The sequence below is a fragment of the Humulus lupulus genome, chromosome 9, assembly GCF_963169125.1.
Source record: "Humulus lupulus chromosome 9, drHumLupu1.1, whole genome shotgun sequence".
NCBI lineage: Eukaryota > Viridiplantae > Streptophyta > Magnoliopsida > Rosales > Cannabaceae > Humulus > Humulus lupulus.
Window position 1 is genome coordinate 150,249,747 of NC_084801.1, and position 19,046 is coordinate 150,268,792.

General features: G+C 32.1%; 1 pseudogene; it reads left to right on the top strand.

Moving 5' to 3' along the window:
- Positions 1 to 1,465: 1,465 nt before the first annotated feature.
- On the top strand, positions 1,466 to 2,791 carry LOC133800169 (protein DETOXIFICATION 45, chloroplastic-like; annotated as a pseudogene).
- Positions 2,792 to 19,046: the final 16,255 nt, after the last annotated feature.

The window sequence follows — 19,046 nt, forward strand, 5'->3', positions numbered from 1 at the left end:
AGTGGCTGTCCAAACTTGGTTCCGAAAATAAGAATACGAAAAAACTGTTTTTTACCTAAACTTTGAAATAGCATAACTTACTCATTTCTAAACATTTTTTAGTGTTTCAAAAGCTCAATTTTATGTACTCAATCTCAACAACATCACAGTACAATTTTATTTTATAAAACCAATATACAGTGGCTGCTTTACCCCTTGGAAGTCACAGCTCAAAACATGTTTTGTTTTAGGGTATCCTACAAAACCCTTGGGGGTTTTGGTTCCCATTTTCAAAAATCAATACACATGCATCATAAAAATTATTAAACAACTACCATAACCTTATTACATCACCAACAAGAAACTTTAACCATTAAATATACAAAATAATGCTTAAAACTAAAAACTATACAACGAAATCATCAAAAGTAAACTTTTTACCTCTTTGGTGTTCTTGCTTAAGGTTTGGACCTTCCTATAAGCTTTGACTCCTCCAAATCCTTTCAAAAATCCCTAACCAACTTCCCCCAACAACATAGTTAATTAGCTATTTGAAACTCTAAGTTTAAAACTTTACAAATGCCTAGATTAGTGAAGCTTTACCTTAGGGAAAATACTTCCTAGACCAAGACTTAGCCTCCAAGTTTTCCTTGGTGTTCTTGAGGTTGAATATTGAGGGAACACTTTGAGAGGTCTTCAAAAAAATCAGATGAGTGAATGAGAGAGGGAGAGTGATCGGTTCTTAGTGTGGGAATTGCTCACAAAACTCTTCAAAATATCACAAAGTACTTGAGTGCTTTTCTATCCACTTGCCCACTTGACTTCTTAATTAAATGGGATTTAGATTTTATAAAATTTGGGTTCACACCACTCTAAAACACCACATGGCCGGCCACCCTTTTCATTTTATCTATGTTATATATAATTTTTTTTTTTTTTATAAAGGTTAATAAAGGTTTCATAAGAAGAAAAGTCCAAATTGACTTTTGACACCTTTTTCACTCTTCTTAAGTTTTAATCACCAAACTTAACATTAATTAATTAAATTAAATGTCTCTCAGATTTAATTTAATTAATCACATAATAAAATTTAACTTAAGGTCCATTCATGGAATAAAATTCCCCATTTCGGCAAAATTAGGCATTTACCACAAAATGCCTTAAAATTTCCATTTTCTTTTAGGTTTATTATTTTTGACCAAACTTTAACTTTTATGAATATATTTTATGCCCAAAATATAATTTCCATGATTTTTCGTTTTATTTTCCGAGATTTTTACCTGATCAGGGTTTTTGTGTCGGTCCGAGACCGAAAGTCTTATCTTGACTTTTAAAATCACAAAATTCATATTTTGGCTAGCAATAACTCATGGAATACTTCCAAACAAAATATAATATTATTTAAAATAATATTCTTAACCCGGGGGAAAAATCCCGACCCGAGTCGTTTAAAGGTACCCAAAAACGTAGGACGTTACATTTGTGATCTGGCTTGTTTTTAAATATCATGGGAATATCATCAGTAAGGCCCTTAACACTCAGCATACTTGGCATATCGGCTAATAATTTGGTTTCTTTTATCTCTGCATGAAGATATACGCATAAATGCATATTTGTTAGTATTATTAGGTACTCCATATACTTTTGGTTGCCGTAATATACTTGTATTTTGTTTAATTGGGTAATGTCATTCTTGTAACGACGGGGATAATTTTGCTTGCTTTTTTGAGGCCTTTTAGGAATTTTTTAGTTTTCTTTTTTCAAGTATATAAATCTCAATTTAAGAATAGTTGTAGTTCTAAAAATCAGTTTCTTAACAGGATTCACCCATGCAGGCTCCTGCTCAGCATTTTCTTTCACTAAGGGATCTCGGTGCTCCTGCTGTTGTAGTGTCTTTGGCTCTTCAAGGAGTTTTCCGTGGGTTTAAGGATACAAAAACTCCTGTTTTATGTCTAGGCAAGTGTTATTGTAATTAATTGCAAGTGAGATATGTCACTATTATGTCTTCAATTTGTTGTCCTTGCGTTCTTTTCCATTTCATCAAAGTCGAACCACTCTTCATGTCAGTTCATGTGGTGCTGTGTATGCAGGTATTGGGAATCTTTTAGCTGTGATTTTGTTTCCCATACTAATGTATTCTTTCCAAATGGGTGCAACTGGTGTAGCAATTTCCACAGTTGTGTCTCAGTACGTGTTCTTTGACTAGCATTGCAAATTTTCTTTAGTTTTTGCTGTGATAATCCCTTGACATAAGATCTTGCTCGAATGTTTATATTTCAGATATGTTGTCACCTTCATAATGCTATGGTTTCTATATAAGAGAGCAATACTACTGCCTCCAAAGATGGGATCATTACAATTTGGAGGATACATAAAATCTGGTAAATTTGGTTTTGTTTTTCATTTTTTTCTTAAAATATTAAAAAATAAAAATAATCCTTATATTATTGAACTTCCCTCTTTTGTATGAAGATGCTTTCTTGTCTTACAATTTGACTGAAGCATAACCAGTCAGTTGATATATAGTATGTTCTATTTTTTAGTTTACTTTTCTTTAGCAAAAATATTACATGTTTCTCTATTTTAGACATGTTGACCTTTTTCTTTGGCTGTTATAACTAAGGTGTTATATTTTTATTTGATTCTTTCATATATTTTGGGATGTTATAGGTGGTTTTCTTATTGGAAGAACTCTTGCTGTTCTAACAACCATGACTTTGGGGACATCAATGGCTGCTCGTCAAGGCCCAGTTGCAATGGCTGCTCATCAGATATGCATACATGTATGGTTGGCTGTTTCGCTTCTGGTTGATGCCCTGGGGGCATCTGCACATGTATTATCTCTTTCTTTGACTTATATTGCTTGCTATAATGTTTTGATCCTACTAAAGTTGCCCTTGTTTCAGACCACTAGTTTTGGCAAAGTTCTGCTTATTATTATTGTTTTTTTTTTTGCTCATACTGGTCAATAATAGAGGGATACTTTATTTTTAAATCTGTTGAAATTTCTCTCTGCATAGTCAGCGTCTGCACATGATTTGTCTCTGTTGATTTATGAGTTGTTTACTTGTAGGCTTTGACTGCAAGTTATGAAATGAAATTAAATCAGTTTTTAGTTTTCACTTTGGTTTATATAAAATTATATGTATGAATATTTATATACATATATTATATATGTATCCAATAATGATTTTTCTATGGTTACTTGCGAAGTGGGAAAGGAGTCAAACTAAATTGAAAGAAGAAGAAAATTTTGGTGGTTATATGAACTAGCAAAGTAATTTGTCTCCCTATTTTAGTATATATATATATTTTAAGATTTTTATTTTTTTACTAATGGGTTTTTAGTACATATCACGTATGTTACACCCAGATTTCGAGCTATGTTAATTATGACCTCGAAAGTTGGATTCGCAAATAAGTGGACTCATAAGGTTGGAAACATGCTCCAGGATTGTATGTCGAGCTTGCAGGATGTAGACGACCTCGAGTATGGTGACCTCGAAGTATCCATGATCTCGAAAGATAGCTCCGGGAACACACTCATCTTCAGGCACGACTTCGGATCAGGGGTCCCGAGCTCGACGTACGTACGATCTCGAAAGCCATGTGGCCTCGGAAGATGTCTCCAGCTCGAAAGGTGACGGGAAACCTGGGAGGCTAAAGCCTTAGAGATACGCGATAACCACCTTGAATATCTACAAGTGTTATAAATATGAGATGTAATCTTCATTTATTATTGTAAATCCCCTAGAATCGTGGGATATTATTTGGTCAGTTATACGTCCCCTGATCTTCAGGGGACGTTTCCTTTTATATCTGATTATAGGCATTTAAAGCCATTAATTTTATTTATACAAAAAGAGTAACTGCCCAAAATATGTGGGATAGTATTCTGCAGCCTTCTCTATAAATAGAGAGGCCATGCACCATTGTAAAGGACCGAAATTCTGATCCTTGAGAGAAAACTCTGGAGAATTCATTCCTGAAGAATTCCTAGAGATAATCTTGAGTTTAATAACAAAGACTCGTGGACTAGGCAGATTTAACTGCTGAACCACGTAAAAATTGTGTGTTTACATTGTTTTATTTCAATTGGCCATTTTCAGTTATTGTTTACGTGCTCTTCTTTCACTATTTGACGAAAAACGGCGTCAACAACGTACTACATTTCTATTTTTATTTCTTGCTTTATTTTTCTCCTCTTCTTCATTTTCCTTACAGGTTTTATGAATTACTTTTGGTTTGTGCACATGCTCCTTTTGATGGTTTATGTATTTGGCATAAGTAAAATAATAATAGTTAGTGGTAGTTTATTTTTGGAAATTGGTGAGAAGATGTGTTTATTAAAAATTGATTAAGTCATGGAGCTTTATTGGGTCAAAACATGATAGGTCTGTTTCCTATTCTATTACTAAGAATGGTAAAGCTGATATTGATTGATAGTAATATTTTCTTCTATGCTTTTTTTTGTCTCATAAGCATTCTGATTTGGTTGGTTAATTGGTTATGGTCATTCTTACTAATCAACTGAGTTGAGGATCTTAAACTTTCAGGAATCAAAAAATCAGAAAGAAAAAAACATATAAAACTCTGCAGCAACAATCTACTGCAGTAATCTTGTTATTCACTTTAATGTTAAGACTTCATTTTTTTATTATCTTTTCTCTAGTCCATTATCCCTTTTACTAGATTTCATGTTAAGACTTCATATGTTGAAGATTCTCTGTTTTCTATTTCTGGTTTGTTAGTTTTGTTAGCTTCAGTTGTATTCAGTTATACTATTACAACTTCCATCTATTTTGAGTTTTTAGTTTTTTCAACTTTTTTTTTTGATCGAAAAAAGGAGTATATTAAAAACACAGATTTGAAACACCACCAAACTTACAACAAACTCAAAACAGAGACTAAAATACAATCCAAATCATAAACTCCTAACCAACTCAGCAATTGATCTATTCTTAGCCAAACACTGTTGACTCAAACAGCCAAAAAATCTAGCTTTCAAACTCAAACTTATCATTTTAACTAAACAAAGAGGAGTATTGGAGCAAAGAGAAAAATAACATGCATTTCTGTTGCACCAGATGCCATAAACCGCAGCAGCCAATTTTTGGGCTTCCCTTCTAACCACAGCTTCCATGGAACAAAATTCTTGGGCCAAATGGCAGTGCCTAACCAGTCTTTAGTCAGCTCTCAAACCTGATGAGAAAAGCTACAGTAAAAAACAAGTGTTGATGAACTGTTCTTGAGTTCATTTATCAACTTTACCAGTTTATTTTGAGTTTTTATTTGCGCATTTACCAGTTTATGTTTAAAGATCATATTTTGATTGCTATTTTGAACTGTTCTTGAGACAAGATACTTTGATTGATTTTTGGCTCTGAAATATACTGGTATAAATGTTGGGAATGCCAAGTTTCATTAAAATGTCATTCTTTCCTTACCAAAACTACTGTGACAAGCTAGGGTGAGATGGGGGGCCAATGTTTTAGAATGGTGCCACTACAGAAGAAAAGCATGTCTGTTAAAAAAAACCATTTGGGGTTGTAATAAGATAGTTTTATTTTTGAAAAATAATTTGACTTAAAAGAAGAGAAAGCTGAATGGAGAATAAAAGAACATCAACCATCCAAAAATGAAAACATATACAAGTTAAGCTAAAAATCAGGTCAGATTTTAGATCTCAAAAAATGCTAAGTAATTAGCTATTAAATGTTGTATGGCTCTTGTCAATCATAAATGATAAACAAGTAATTGCTAGTCGGGGTTAAGCAAGTTTGGACTAGTTAAAACAGATGACATGTATAACAAGAGCCAATCACAACACAAGACTTCTGTAGTTTCTAAAAGATCATCACACTATCATGCATGTCTTTTGCAAATTATTAAAATTAGTTTCCTTTTCAGTTTCTCAATAGCTCTCCTGTAAATATTTGTCTTTGTATGGTTTAGATTAATAAGACAGATTATATTCATTCCTATTGCTCTTTGTAATTAGTTGGTCAATCCACATTTTCCCATTAGTGCCACCTAGAATTGAAACCATGTCATTGATATTACTTTTTACTACTCAATTTCTCTACCAGTAGTAATTAATGTCTACTATTTTATCAAAGTCATTTTACCAATGACTGGATCTGTAGCACTATCCTTTTGGCCCTCAATATGTCAGAAAACTGAATTTCACCATCGATAGTGTTGTATTATACATGGTTAGTGAGTGGTGATGACAGTTGTAGGGAATTATTTTTTTGAAAGTTGCATGGATTAGATTGAAACATACAAGTTTGATTGGAAATATGAATCCATATTAATGAACGTTAACAATGCATATAAAATTTTGATCCTAATTGATGTTTTGAAAGAATATCAGCTCCCAATTTTTATAGTTTGGGTTCATACAATCTTTATATTTGTACTTTGCCTAGAAAGAATATCACTTCTAAGCTCTTTTTTTTTACTGCTTATATTCTGCTGGTTATTTCTCATTTTTAGCAACGTTTGATGAATTTATGTCTCATTTACTTTGCCCTGAAAGAATATCACTTCTAAGTTCTTTTTTTTACTGCTTATATTATGTTGGTTATTTCTCATTTTCACTCATTAGCTATGCTTGATGAACTCATTTTCCCTACTGGTCATTTCTCATTTACTTTGCCTAGATTTTGGTTATCACTTCTAAATTTCAGTTCAGCCTTTACCCTTTCAATTTCTCTCTGTAATTTCAGCCAGAGTATATACTAAATATACACTGGCATCCCCTAGAAAAAAAATTATTGGATAATAACATCTCAATCATCCCTGGAAAGAAACAATTAAATTATGGAAAAATTACAATTTAATCCCATATATTTAGAAAACGATCAAAACTTACTCTTGTATTGTGTGAAATATGTACACTCTCCTATCCATTTAGTCAAAATTTACTAAGTCATACTTAAAATGCCTTTAAAGTAAATGTGTGTATATATTTTATCCCCAAATTTTAAGATCGAATTAGATAAATTTTGGATTTCAAAGGCTGTTTTAATATCTATTTACAAATTTTAATTTTGTATTAATCTTTTAGGTATTGATTATATTCTTTAGGTTGGGGATCGAATTGGCAAGGAGCATTGCAAAGTTAATTTGCAAGAAGTACGGAATTTGTTCTTTTAACTCTTATTATTAATATCTTAAAAATGTTAGAGGAGTTTGAATATCTTAAATATTCATCCATAGAGAAATAGGTTCTGAGATTAAAATTGTGTGCTGCGGTGATAACGGAAGGTTGAAAACTTGTGTGTATTATAGAAGTAGGTTCTGGAAAATTTGTTTGTGTGATGCGATGATATAAGGAAGAAAACTTATTGTGTGTTGTTTGAATTTTTTGACTTGGTATTGATAGATGGTTAGGTAAGCTTTTATATGTATAGATTACATTTTTCATTATATGTATACATTAAATTTTTCATTTAGTCATATTGTTTTCATTATTTCTATATGTATAGATTAGATTTAATTGCCATAACAAAATTGCCATAACCCAAGCTAAAATCTTGTCTTTAATCCAAACCCAATTAGTTAGTGGCTACCATTTTAGAATCTGATTTTTAAATTAAAAACAACACTAGAATCTCTTGAACTGGAGACTATTAAATGGATAGAAAATAAACCAGCAGAATTAACAAAAAATGGTGGTCAAGACTTGTGTTTAGATAAGCCTCCAATAAGATAACTAGATAAGCATTTAGATAAGCCTCCAATAAGAAAGACTTGTGTTAGAAGTTGTCTGGGCTGTTAGGTTGGGAAGATATTGTAGATAGAGAGTGAGATTTACTTAGAGAAGAATTTGGCAATCTTTGGGAAAGGGGAGCCTCTCAATCGAACTCAACCTTGCAATGTTTAGGGTTTTGGTCTATACCAGCACTGTCTATTAATTAATAATGAGGAATTTCAGTAGTTCTCTCTAGTATTTGGTTCCTCAAAAATTACTATAAGGTTTTCAATCAAAGGAAAATCTATCTAAAATAAGTGAAACTCACTCCGCCTTACTGATTTCAACAAAAATCTCCATAATAAAATGCAAACAAGCTTTTCAAGCCACAAAAACAAAAGTAATTTACACATTCAGAAATTGTACACAATATTTCACTATTTATTATCTTTAATATTGATCTCAAAATGAATCCTTCTCTAATTCTTTAGTGCACCTGAAGGAGAGCATTAACTAAACTATTTGTATAGTTTTTAGTTAAAAGAACCTGAATACAGAATTAAGAGTTAGAGCAGGATTCATTCTGAGATCAATTCTACAAAACTTACATAATAAGAAGACCAAAATCATCAGCAATCCCTTATAATCGTGTATAGACAGAGAATATAATATAAAATTTGACTCAAAATTACAAATCTATGAAACAAATATTAGATAGTGTACCCCACGGAACCCCTTTGCTAGCTTGAAAATGTTACCCTTGTTCATTGTTGAAACTTCCTTTTACTGCAGAATCAAACACACAAGCAATTCCTACAAATTAAAATCAGTCAAAAAGTCTGAAGTTCCTTAAGTAAGAACTTTCAGGCAGTTTTGCAATAGACTGCCAAACCAAACCAAAATGTATTCTGATTATCTATATAGCCTATAAGTAGGTCCAAACAAAGTGAGTACAATAGATTGAATTTATAATGTATACTAATAGAAAATGGTCACACTAACAAATAGATGGCTATGTATGTTTCTTAAATTGGCCCTGAATTGTGAGATACATGACACTTGTTTTGTTAAAAATGATGTTAAAAATGTAGAGTCTGCTGCCCACTAGACATAATATCCCTTTTTTCTTAATCAAATTCAAAGGGCCAGTGCCCACCAGGCCTTTTCATTGATATATTTACAACCCACAAAACAATTGAGGTCGAAAATAACAATATGGTCAACTTCTCTATTAAACAACATTGACTTAATGACCTTTCTTTTCTTCTTCTTCTTCTTCTGCAACTAACCCCAAAACAATAAAGGAATTCTTCCATTTATAATCATTCATAGGATAAATAGAAAATATAGGATATTTAACTGAAGAAAAGGATCTTTTTAACTGGTATGACCTGAAATTCTCTTTAAGATGACCTGAAATTCAACCAAGGCATGTTTTCTTTTAAAAGCATGTGTGTTAATGACCTTGTCATGACCCTAAAATTACAACCGCAAATAATGTGATTGTCTTGTCGAATAGTTGTTCAACCCAGACAAAATACAATATTTTATTAAGAGAACAACATCAAATTCAAATTCATTGGAGATGGATAAAAGTTGGATCCATCTTAATAGGATAGTAACCAAGCGAAGGACAGTCTCGCAATGTACCGCAGTCAAACAATATTCAGTCCCCTAAGGTAAATTATTAAAGTTGTTATTGTTTTAAATTTTCATTTTAGAAGAACAAATACAGAAACTAATATATTGTCTTTAAAATAAATTTGGTAGAGTATTGCACTAGAAAAAAGACATAACTTTACAGAAGGGAAGAATGCTTGCTACTTGCTTGACTGGGCAGATGTAATTGTTGCTGAAGGTCGTTGGGATTCTAGTGATCCAAAGATAACTGTACATGGAAAGCCTCTAGGACAAGACTTTATGCGAGTATGGGTTGATGTTGATATTGTACCAGAATCTTACTTATTTCGTCCTAATCATGCGATGCTTACAATACAAGAAGCAGTTGGTTCCACAGTTGCATGGCCTTGTAAAAAAGTTAATCCAAGAGGTACATTTTCATACTCAAAAAATAACCAATGTCTTATAATTTAGTATTTGGTTTCTTTGTTTGCTTTGGTGTAGTTGTGAATTCATTATTTTGTATGTGGTGTCCTTTCTTGGATATAATTTCCATAGCATTTTTCTTGAAGAAATCGATGATGCTAGATAATAACAATAAAATATTTCTTTGTTTATTTTGCAGATGTGACAAGCGAAGTAGAAAAGGATACTTAAGACTCCTTGAAAGTAGTAACTTTTAACTATGTTGAATATTTAAGACTCCTTGAATACTTAAATAACATTTTGTTGTTGATGACAGTGTTGAATGTTTTAAACTAATTCGTGGATTGTTAATATAATGTTGAATGTTCTTCCTTTTTGTTATTTGAAAATCAAGTTCATTTGATGATACTAGTATATATTAGAAAGCTAATTTTAATGATATAAAAAAAATTAAAATATAATAGAATAAATTAGTGTTATATAAATAAAATATATAATGAGACTTTAAACATATCTAAATATAACAATAATACGAAAATTGTGTTATAACATCTATTACAATAACACTTTTTATGCAAAGAATTGTGTTATGCAAACTTCATTATATAACACAAATAATGTGTTATACTAAAGTGTAGTATAACACAAAAAATGTGTTATACTAAACTATAGTATAACACTAAAAATGTGTTATACTAAAGTGAAGTATAACACAAAAAAAGTGTTATAATAGAGTATAGTATAACACAAAAAAAGTGTTATACTAAAGTGTAGTATAACACAAATTTATAACTATTGAAATGTGTTATATAATTGACTATAAATAACATAATTAAACACTTATCTTTATATTAAAATAACACAGAAAGTGTGTTATCGTTGACAGTATAATAACACATCTGTATAACAATGATAAAGTGTTATGTAAAGTACCCTGACCTACGATAACGTAGTCGATCTTAACACATCAAAAAGTGTTATGTTATGTTTCGATAACACATTTTCGGTGTTATTAAAAGCATTTTTTCTTGTAGTGAGTTAACCATATTGAGGGAGGGCTGGGATCATTAAAATTGTTCCCACTACTATGGCCCCCTAACTCTCAATATGGAAACCTAATTCATTGATTTGTATCCACCCTCACCGAACTTGGTCATTATTTATTAAATTTATTATTTATTATGATTGTAAAATAAATCAAACTCATACATGTCATTCAAAAGTAACAATGATATTCGTTTGGAAAAAAAAGGTTTTCACTAAAAACAATCATGAATCCAATGATAATAAATAAAGAAAATAAACTAATTTACAAATATTCTTAACTGACTAAACACATAAACATAATAACTATAACATAAATACTTACATTGGCGGTTAGATTCGGAGCTTGAGCGTGTGTATCAAGGAGAACTTCATGCAAATGGATTGTTGCTCTGATACCAACTGTAACGACCCAACTATTCTAAGTCCTTGGACCATTTGAACTACTAAACATAGCTATTTCTTTGAAGAACATATACATAAGAATTAATAATAACTTTATTAAAACTTTAACATAATATTGTGAAAATTACAAAGTAAAAATAGAATTTTGGTATAGGTACCCATTATTTAAAACATAAAACATAATTTTAAACTAAATAAATTTGTTTACAAAACTAAATGCGGAAAATACATAGAAACATCATTTTAAAAGAAAAACTAAAAATAACGTCATCCTCGATCGACACGCAGTCCACTCAGTCCATTCATCCTCAACACACATGCCAAGCTTCCATGAATCCTTCCGCCTCCATATCTAGTTTCCTGCATCACACTAAAAATAAAGGAATGAGCCTAATGCCGGCAAGGAAAATCTAACAACATACAACATAAATCATAAACATGAGTCTATATCATAATCGTATACTATAAAACATATAAAAACAACATCTATTACAATAGCCATCATACTTCTTGGGACTTGCTAGCTAGGCAATCATATGCCCATAAATTTACGGGGCTAGTTATCTAAACAAGTCATATAAATTTATGGGACTCGTTATCTAAACAATCATATGCCCAAGGAATCTACTATTGGGACTTGTTGCCTAAACAAGTTCTATATTTGTTATCTAAACAAATTATGTGATTTTTATCTAAACAATTCATATACTAAAACAACTAAAAACATATCATACATATAACATCAACATATATCAAAACATAAAAGCATACAAAATCTATCATATTTTCCTTACCAAAACCAGGATATTTGAGAACAAATGCAGGACTTGTAACACTCCTAAAACCAACAATAAGAACGGTGAGAATTTCTAATGAGTAAATAATAAATGTGGAAACTAAACCTTCAAGAAGAAACTTACCAAGAAATATCTTAAGTTTCAAGAACCTAATCAAAACCAATATCAAAAGTTAGGATCTGAATAAAAGGAACTAAAGTAGTTTAAAGAACTGGACTAAAAGAATAAGAGTACCTTAGTTGACCTTATGGATTGGTCTAACTTCAATACCGAAATACACAAAACCTCACTTCCCAAGTGTTTTATAAAGCGTAAGAATGGCAAAGTTTTTCCCAACCCAAGTGTTTATCACTCAATGGTAGTACTAGCACCTTGGAGTCTCTGATCACAGCTTGAAGAATGAGGAGAAGGGCTGGGTACTAGGTCCTATTTGTAGAGGTAAGGAGTGAAATTAACCCCATTTTGATTTGAATAAAAATAATGAATATTAAATGAAAATATTTGAATATTCGTCAATCAGAGGCTTAGGACTCGATCAAAACGTTCAGAGGTAAGTATAAGCAGTTAAGGTTTGATTTTAAAATTAAAAACAAAAAAATTAAAAAAATATATATATAACTTAGGGCGATATATCACCCCTATGTGCCGATATATCGGCTCTGCCCTAATCCCGAGCCTCTGTTCGTACGTTCGTGCATCGTCAACGTGTTTTCCTTATCCTTTGTCAGGCGATATATCGGCTCCTAGCTGCAATATATCGGCATAGGTGAATATTTTAAACACATAATTGCACTTTTTCAGCATAATTAAGGTTTGATAACTGCTTTGACTGAGCCCAAATGTGACCCTAATAGTTTCTGGTAGGCACTAAAGCTTATATTTCATTATTTTATCATTAAAATACTTAATGCCTTAATAATCATGCTTATGACAAGTGTCATGTTCTTATTGGCTCTATCTAAACCTTATAGTATAATAAATGACATCTTTATAATCAGCTATATTAATCAAATCTTATGTTATAATTAATATTCTTAAACTATAGGTTAAACTTATAAAATCTATAAGTTTTGCTATGAGTGTTCAAATAAGTCCCGGCTTGAATCAAAATCCACAGTAATGAACATACTATAACTACTACTAGCTATTACTACTACTACTACTATCTACCTAGCTAAGTAAACTTTGGGACTCTACATAAGCATTTTTGCTTACCTAGTTGTTTCTTGTTGTAGGTAAGAACAAGGGCAAAGTAGAGCAGTGAGAGCTGGAGTCTACTTTGTGGATGTACATGTGGACCGACCTTTTAGGAAGGTGTTCTGTTTTTGGAATTTTATTTTTTGTTTTTATAAACAAGGCTCAGTTTACTTTTCATAAACTATGTTTGTATTAAATATTAAGTATGGCCATACGACTTTAAAAAGTTTATTTTATACGGGTTGTTGAGACATTTCGCTAATGAAAACGTTTATATTTCTGCATTATCGAGTCTTAAAAATCTGGGACATTACACCCTGCTCTTTAAATTGCTTGGACTTGAGATAAGGAAGTTAATACTAGAATTCTTATGCTACTAAGATGAATTGTATGAGATATCAGTTGTGAGATAAGTTGCTATGTATGTATGTACTGTTTGGATGTATGAATAGAAAAGTGTTGTTAGCATGCTGAAACTTGACACAACAAAGGAGTTACTAAGGCATAATGCAACTCATAGGGCGGGCGCGCCAAAGAGGCCCACGAGGGCAAGAGGTGAAGTTACCAGGTTATGCTTTATTAAGTCCCTCATAGAACTGTTTGCTTTATTTGATATGGTGAATTTTCAAAAAAAAAGTATGAGATTATGATATACCATGTTAAGCCTATGAACGAAAAGAATAATTAATTATGTGGAGTGTTATTTGTTATATGTACTTCCTTACTGGGCTTTTAGCTCACCTCCTACTTTTTCCCCTTTCATGTAGGCATTAAGTTTCTTATTGGCAAGCATGTATGTCGTGGGGCTCTGGTGAGCGAAAAATGATTTATCAACACCTAAGAACATTTTTATGGGTTTATCCTGTTTAATTATAGTTTTAGTGAGACTTTAACATTTTACTTAAAATTGCATGAAAGACATTATATTTTTATTTTAACAAATTGGCTCATATTGCATGTTTTGATAAGGCCCCACTGAACCTTTTAAACACTTGTGGTATTTTTTTCTTCTAAATAATAAGAATTAGATATTGTATGCTAATGATAGTAGAATAGGGTGGTTTTACATCTAAAAACCCTCTCATGTATGCATGTTACATGCAAGTTTATTTTTATGTTTAAATATACGCAATTTAATCAAATACATGGTTCTTGTTTTGAAAACATTGAGGATTACATAGTAGAAATGATATTATTATTTTATGTGAAGTTGTAGTATGATTAAAGTTATGGTGCAACTTGTGCCACGTGTGCATGGCCCATTCACACGTGGGTTATGTATGTGAGATATGTTTAATTTTACTCAATATTAAGAGGAGTGTTTGATTGACTTTTCTAGGCGCATTGTGAAGCCATCTCACATTCTATAGTTTGGACTGAGGTAAGGAAGTTAGATTGATTTTTGTTTTGTTTCTGAACAGACTCTAGTTATGAGATATGTAAGAATTTGTTTGAGTTTGCTTAACCTAGTGTTGCATCAATATCAAAGGCAGACGTGCCTAAAGTCTAGACAATAGGGGTGGCAGGTAAAACATGAACAATAGGAGTGTCATGTAAGTGATCAAACGACAGTGACATGTGACATGGACAATAGGGGTGTCATAATCTTATGTTGTATGCTTATGCTTATGTTGCATATAACTTTATGTCGTACGTTTACGCTTATATTGCAAATAATCTTATGTTTATTGTTAAGACTTGTGTTACTATGGTTATGTCTTCATGTGACTTATGTTGATAATATTGTTATAGGAGTGAGAAAAGAATTTATCAGATATGTCATTTATGCTTTTATGTTGTGTTTTCCGTTTTTGTTTGTACTTCTTTATTAGATTTTTAGCTCACCTCCGTTACTTTTTCTTCTTTCAGGTAGGCGTTAGTTTTTTTCCCTGATTCGCACGCATGGTGATGTGGGATGTTGTGTGGTCTAAGTATGTATGTCGTGGGGTGTAGATGGACGAAAAACGATCATGAAACGCTAATGAACGTTATATGAGTTATTTATGTTTAAGTATATTTTTAGTGGGACTTTACTATTTTATTTTAAAATTGCATGAAGACTTTATATTTTTATTTTGAACATATGGGCTCATAATGCATGTTTTAATAAGACCTCACTGAACCTTTTGAACAATTGTGGTATTTTTCTAAATAAGTATCAATTAGTAGTCGTTTGCAAAATATAGTAGAATATGGCGTTTTACATATTCTCACTCTCCCCCAACAAGAGGTAAATATATATACATATATATATATTGATGTACATAAACATCCACGAGATTTATTATGTTCACTAGCATAAAATAAAGTTTTGAGCTTTATCATGATTCTTTATGCTTGTCAATTTCTCTTTTGTTTAATTAGTTAGTACAAGTTTATCAGAATATATATTTATTTTTATTATAATATTTTAAGTAGAATATTATTATATATTTATATCAATAATAGATTAATAAATCACACTTGATCAGAATAAGTATTTTCTTTGTATATATTGATTCTATTAAGATTAAGAAGTTTTGTAAAACTTCTAATAAATCCTTTGAACTGATGGATAGGATTACAGTTTAGTCACTATTTACACTGCATGCGCCGTCAGAGCTTCATTATTTAAATAAAAAAAATTGAGTTTGATATTATTGTTTGGTTTTATTTAGGTTAAACATAATTGTATTGGCGATTATTTTGAGCGTTATTAAAATTATGGTAGAGCTTTATAGTGATTCTTTATGCCTGATAATTTCTTGTTGTTTAACTATACAAGTTTATAAGAATATATTTGTTTTAATTATAATATTTTACGTAGACTATTATTTATATTAATAATAGATTAATTATAATTCACTCTTGATCTGTATGAGTATTTTCCTTTTATATTTTGATTCTATGATTAAGAAGTTTTGTAAAATTTCAAAATGATAGGATTACAGTTTATTCATCAGTTAGGTGGCCGGCCGCCGTCATAACAGTTTCATTAGATAACTAATAATATTTGAGTTTGATATAATATAGTGGGGTTTTAATTTGGTGTTTTTAAAAATTGCAAACCCATTAACATAATTTTAGCAAGACCAATGAACTTAATTGTCACAGTGGAAAAGAAATATAAACTTAGTATATAGATAATAAGAACCGCACACGTCTATGTATCTAAATAATTCAAATTTAGAACACTTTTCTGAAATCTGCACAATAAAAGTTGCAGACCAACACAAAATTGGCCCTTAAATATAACATCGAAGAAAACACTCATCAAAATATCATAAACAATCTAACATCTCGAGGCACAACAAAAGTGGAGACACATAAAAAAATACAAAAATACTTATTTATTACTTTGTTTATTTTCATCAGAACAACATCTTCTACCACTGATGATCACTTTAGTGGATGCTGAAAAAAATATTAACAAACAAGACAAGTTATTAAGAACAAATACATGATATTCTTACAGATGTATTACTCGATAACAATATATTTGATCACAAATTAAAGAATTGAGTAACAACATAAATTTTATCTTAGAACTGTCCAAAAAATCATGTGTTTACATATCACAAAAATGTTATGAAAATGTATGTTATAACCTGTTGAATATTAATTATTAGAATAGAATATAGATAAATTTTAGTCTTAATATACAAGTAATATTTAAAAACATTGTCTTGAGTAGAACATGTAGCTTTGCATTTTGTAATTTGGGGACAAAACACATTGTAAACTTAGTTTTACATATTTATGTTTAAGTTTAATATATAATATGTGCTTCATTTTATAAACTTTATGAAACTTAATGTTTTTGTTAATGATTAAAAATCATCTGATCATTTCCATTAAGAATGTAGGCCGAACAAAATTCATTCTCGAACCCCTAAAAACACTATTGCCTATATTTGTTGCATTTGATACCACGCTTGGAAGGGAGGGCATTGGCGAATTTTGGCTTTGTTCCGAGTAGTCTTGGGGTGACGTCCTTCAAGCAATTTCAAGCATTCTGGTAATGATCGACAGCCCTGGGCTTCGGTTATTGGCACAGCGGCAGCCACAAGAGCCACAATGGCTAACCCAAAATAAAGAGAACTGTTGGGAGAGATTATACTACTTGAGATTAGACCTGAGTTGATGAGTTGTGTGGAATATATGGAGGGTCCAAGGAAAGAGCCAATTTACATATATAATATTTATATTTTAATTAAAACTGGACTATATATACATTTGTTAATGATAATTTAGGATAACAATTTGAAAATCAAATCCTCATTTATAAGTCAGTGAAGGGATGAAGAAATATGTTGACATAGAGAAATAATATTAACTAGGTAAGCCTATGCCCAACACCATCTTCCAGTGAGTGGTGCAATTTAGTATTCCACAAATTATATTTTAAAATTAAAATATGTGGGACTCGATACTAAATTACATCAATAGCAATTTTTCTTGTCAAATAGTAAACAAAGAAAATTCTAGAGAAAAATAATTACTGATAACTGTTATCCCCGTTTCTCCCCAATATTCACGGCTCTACATACTGAGTCCAAGGGCCACCCTGAAGGGACTTAAGGCCCAGATCAGGCCCAATAGATGAGGACAGAGGGAGCTTTGGCCGCCCAAATATCGGTAAAGCCCAAACGATGTCCCATAATTGAAGCCGGGACCATGAAGTTGGCATCTTGCATGTTCCCAGACCCTTTGTCTGGTGTCGCCTGGGATGTGATGAAGATATTGTTTCCTCCAAGTCTTAAATTAGACCGAGATGACAATGGAGGAACCCGGATCCTGGTAAACGAACTAGGATCCTGGTAAATGAAGAGGGATGTTAGTAAATGGACCCGGACCAGGCAACCAGGTTGAGCGTGATAAGTTATCCCTGATACTGACATCACCCCGAGAAATACAAAGTTTTGTCCCCGTAACTAACCTGCATAAGAGGTTACATACGGAATGTACACTGTTAGTTCAAAGTTGTACTGCCACTACTCTGACGGATCCTGTCCCCCGGATCTCCTTCGAAGCCCACGCGAACCAGGCTGAAGTTGCGTACTGTCGCCAGTCTTATAGCGTGGTTACGCTTAGGCCGGCCCAGTGGGCCCTGATTAGTGCATTTTATATATTAAAAACCTTTGTATTATGCCTCCATCAGTGAGCAAATAGTGTTTATACCCTTATTGGGCCCGAATTATTAGTCCGGCTCAAACCCAGCGCACTCAACTGCCTATAAATATGAACAGTTATGCACTAGAAAATAGATCTGATTCTTCTCTGTTAAGCATACATTCTGCTCAAACTCAGAGAGTTCTTATTACTTAAGCTCCTAAAAGCTATAATACAATCAGCTCATGGAATAAGGCTCTTTAATGCCCCAACCATGTCAAATTCCTTGTGTGATAATCTATGTTCTTCGCTTTCTAAGCTCTCTTATCTCTTATAATTCTAGTTTCTGAAACAACTCAGAACCACGCCCTACTCCAGGAATCTTTAGACCTCATTGCTGAGATCCGGGAAGAACCCCAAGTTCAGTTGAAGATGTACCAAGGCAAGATTGCTCGACATTTTAACTCTAAAGTTAAGAGCCAAAGGTTTGAAACCAGCGATCTAGTCTTGAGAAGAGTCTTCCCAGCAACCCAACATCTGGGAGTGGGGGTTCTGGGCCAAAACTTGGAAGGACCATATGAAATCCAACATGAAGTGTGTCCGGGAACGTATCGCTTAAGGCGACTTGACGGAACCGAGGTCCCAAGGGCCTGGAACGCAGAACATCTCTGTAAGTACTATCAATAGTCAGGAGGGAATGTTCCTGCTTCTAATTTTTCTTGTAAGCAATGTACGCCCCAGGGCGATTTCTTAGTTAATAAAAATGATGTGTGCAAAACATCATAAAG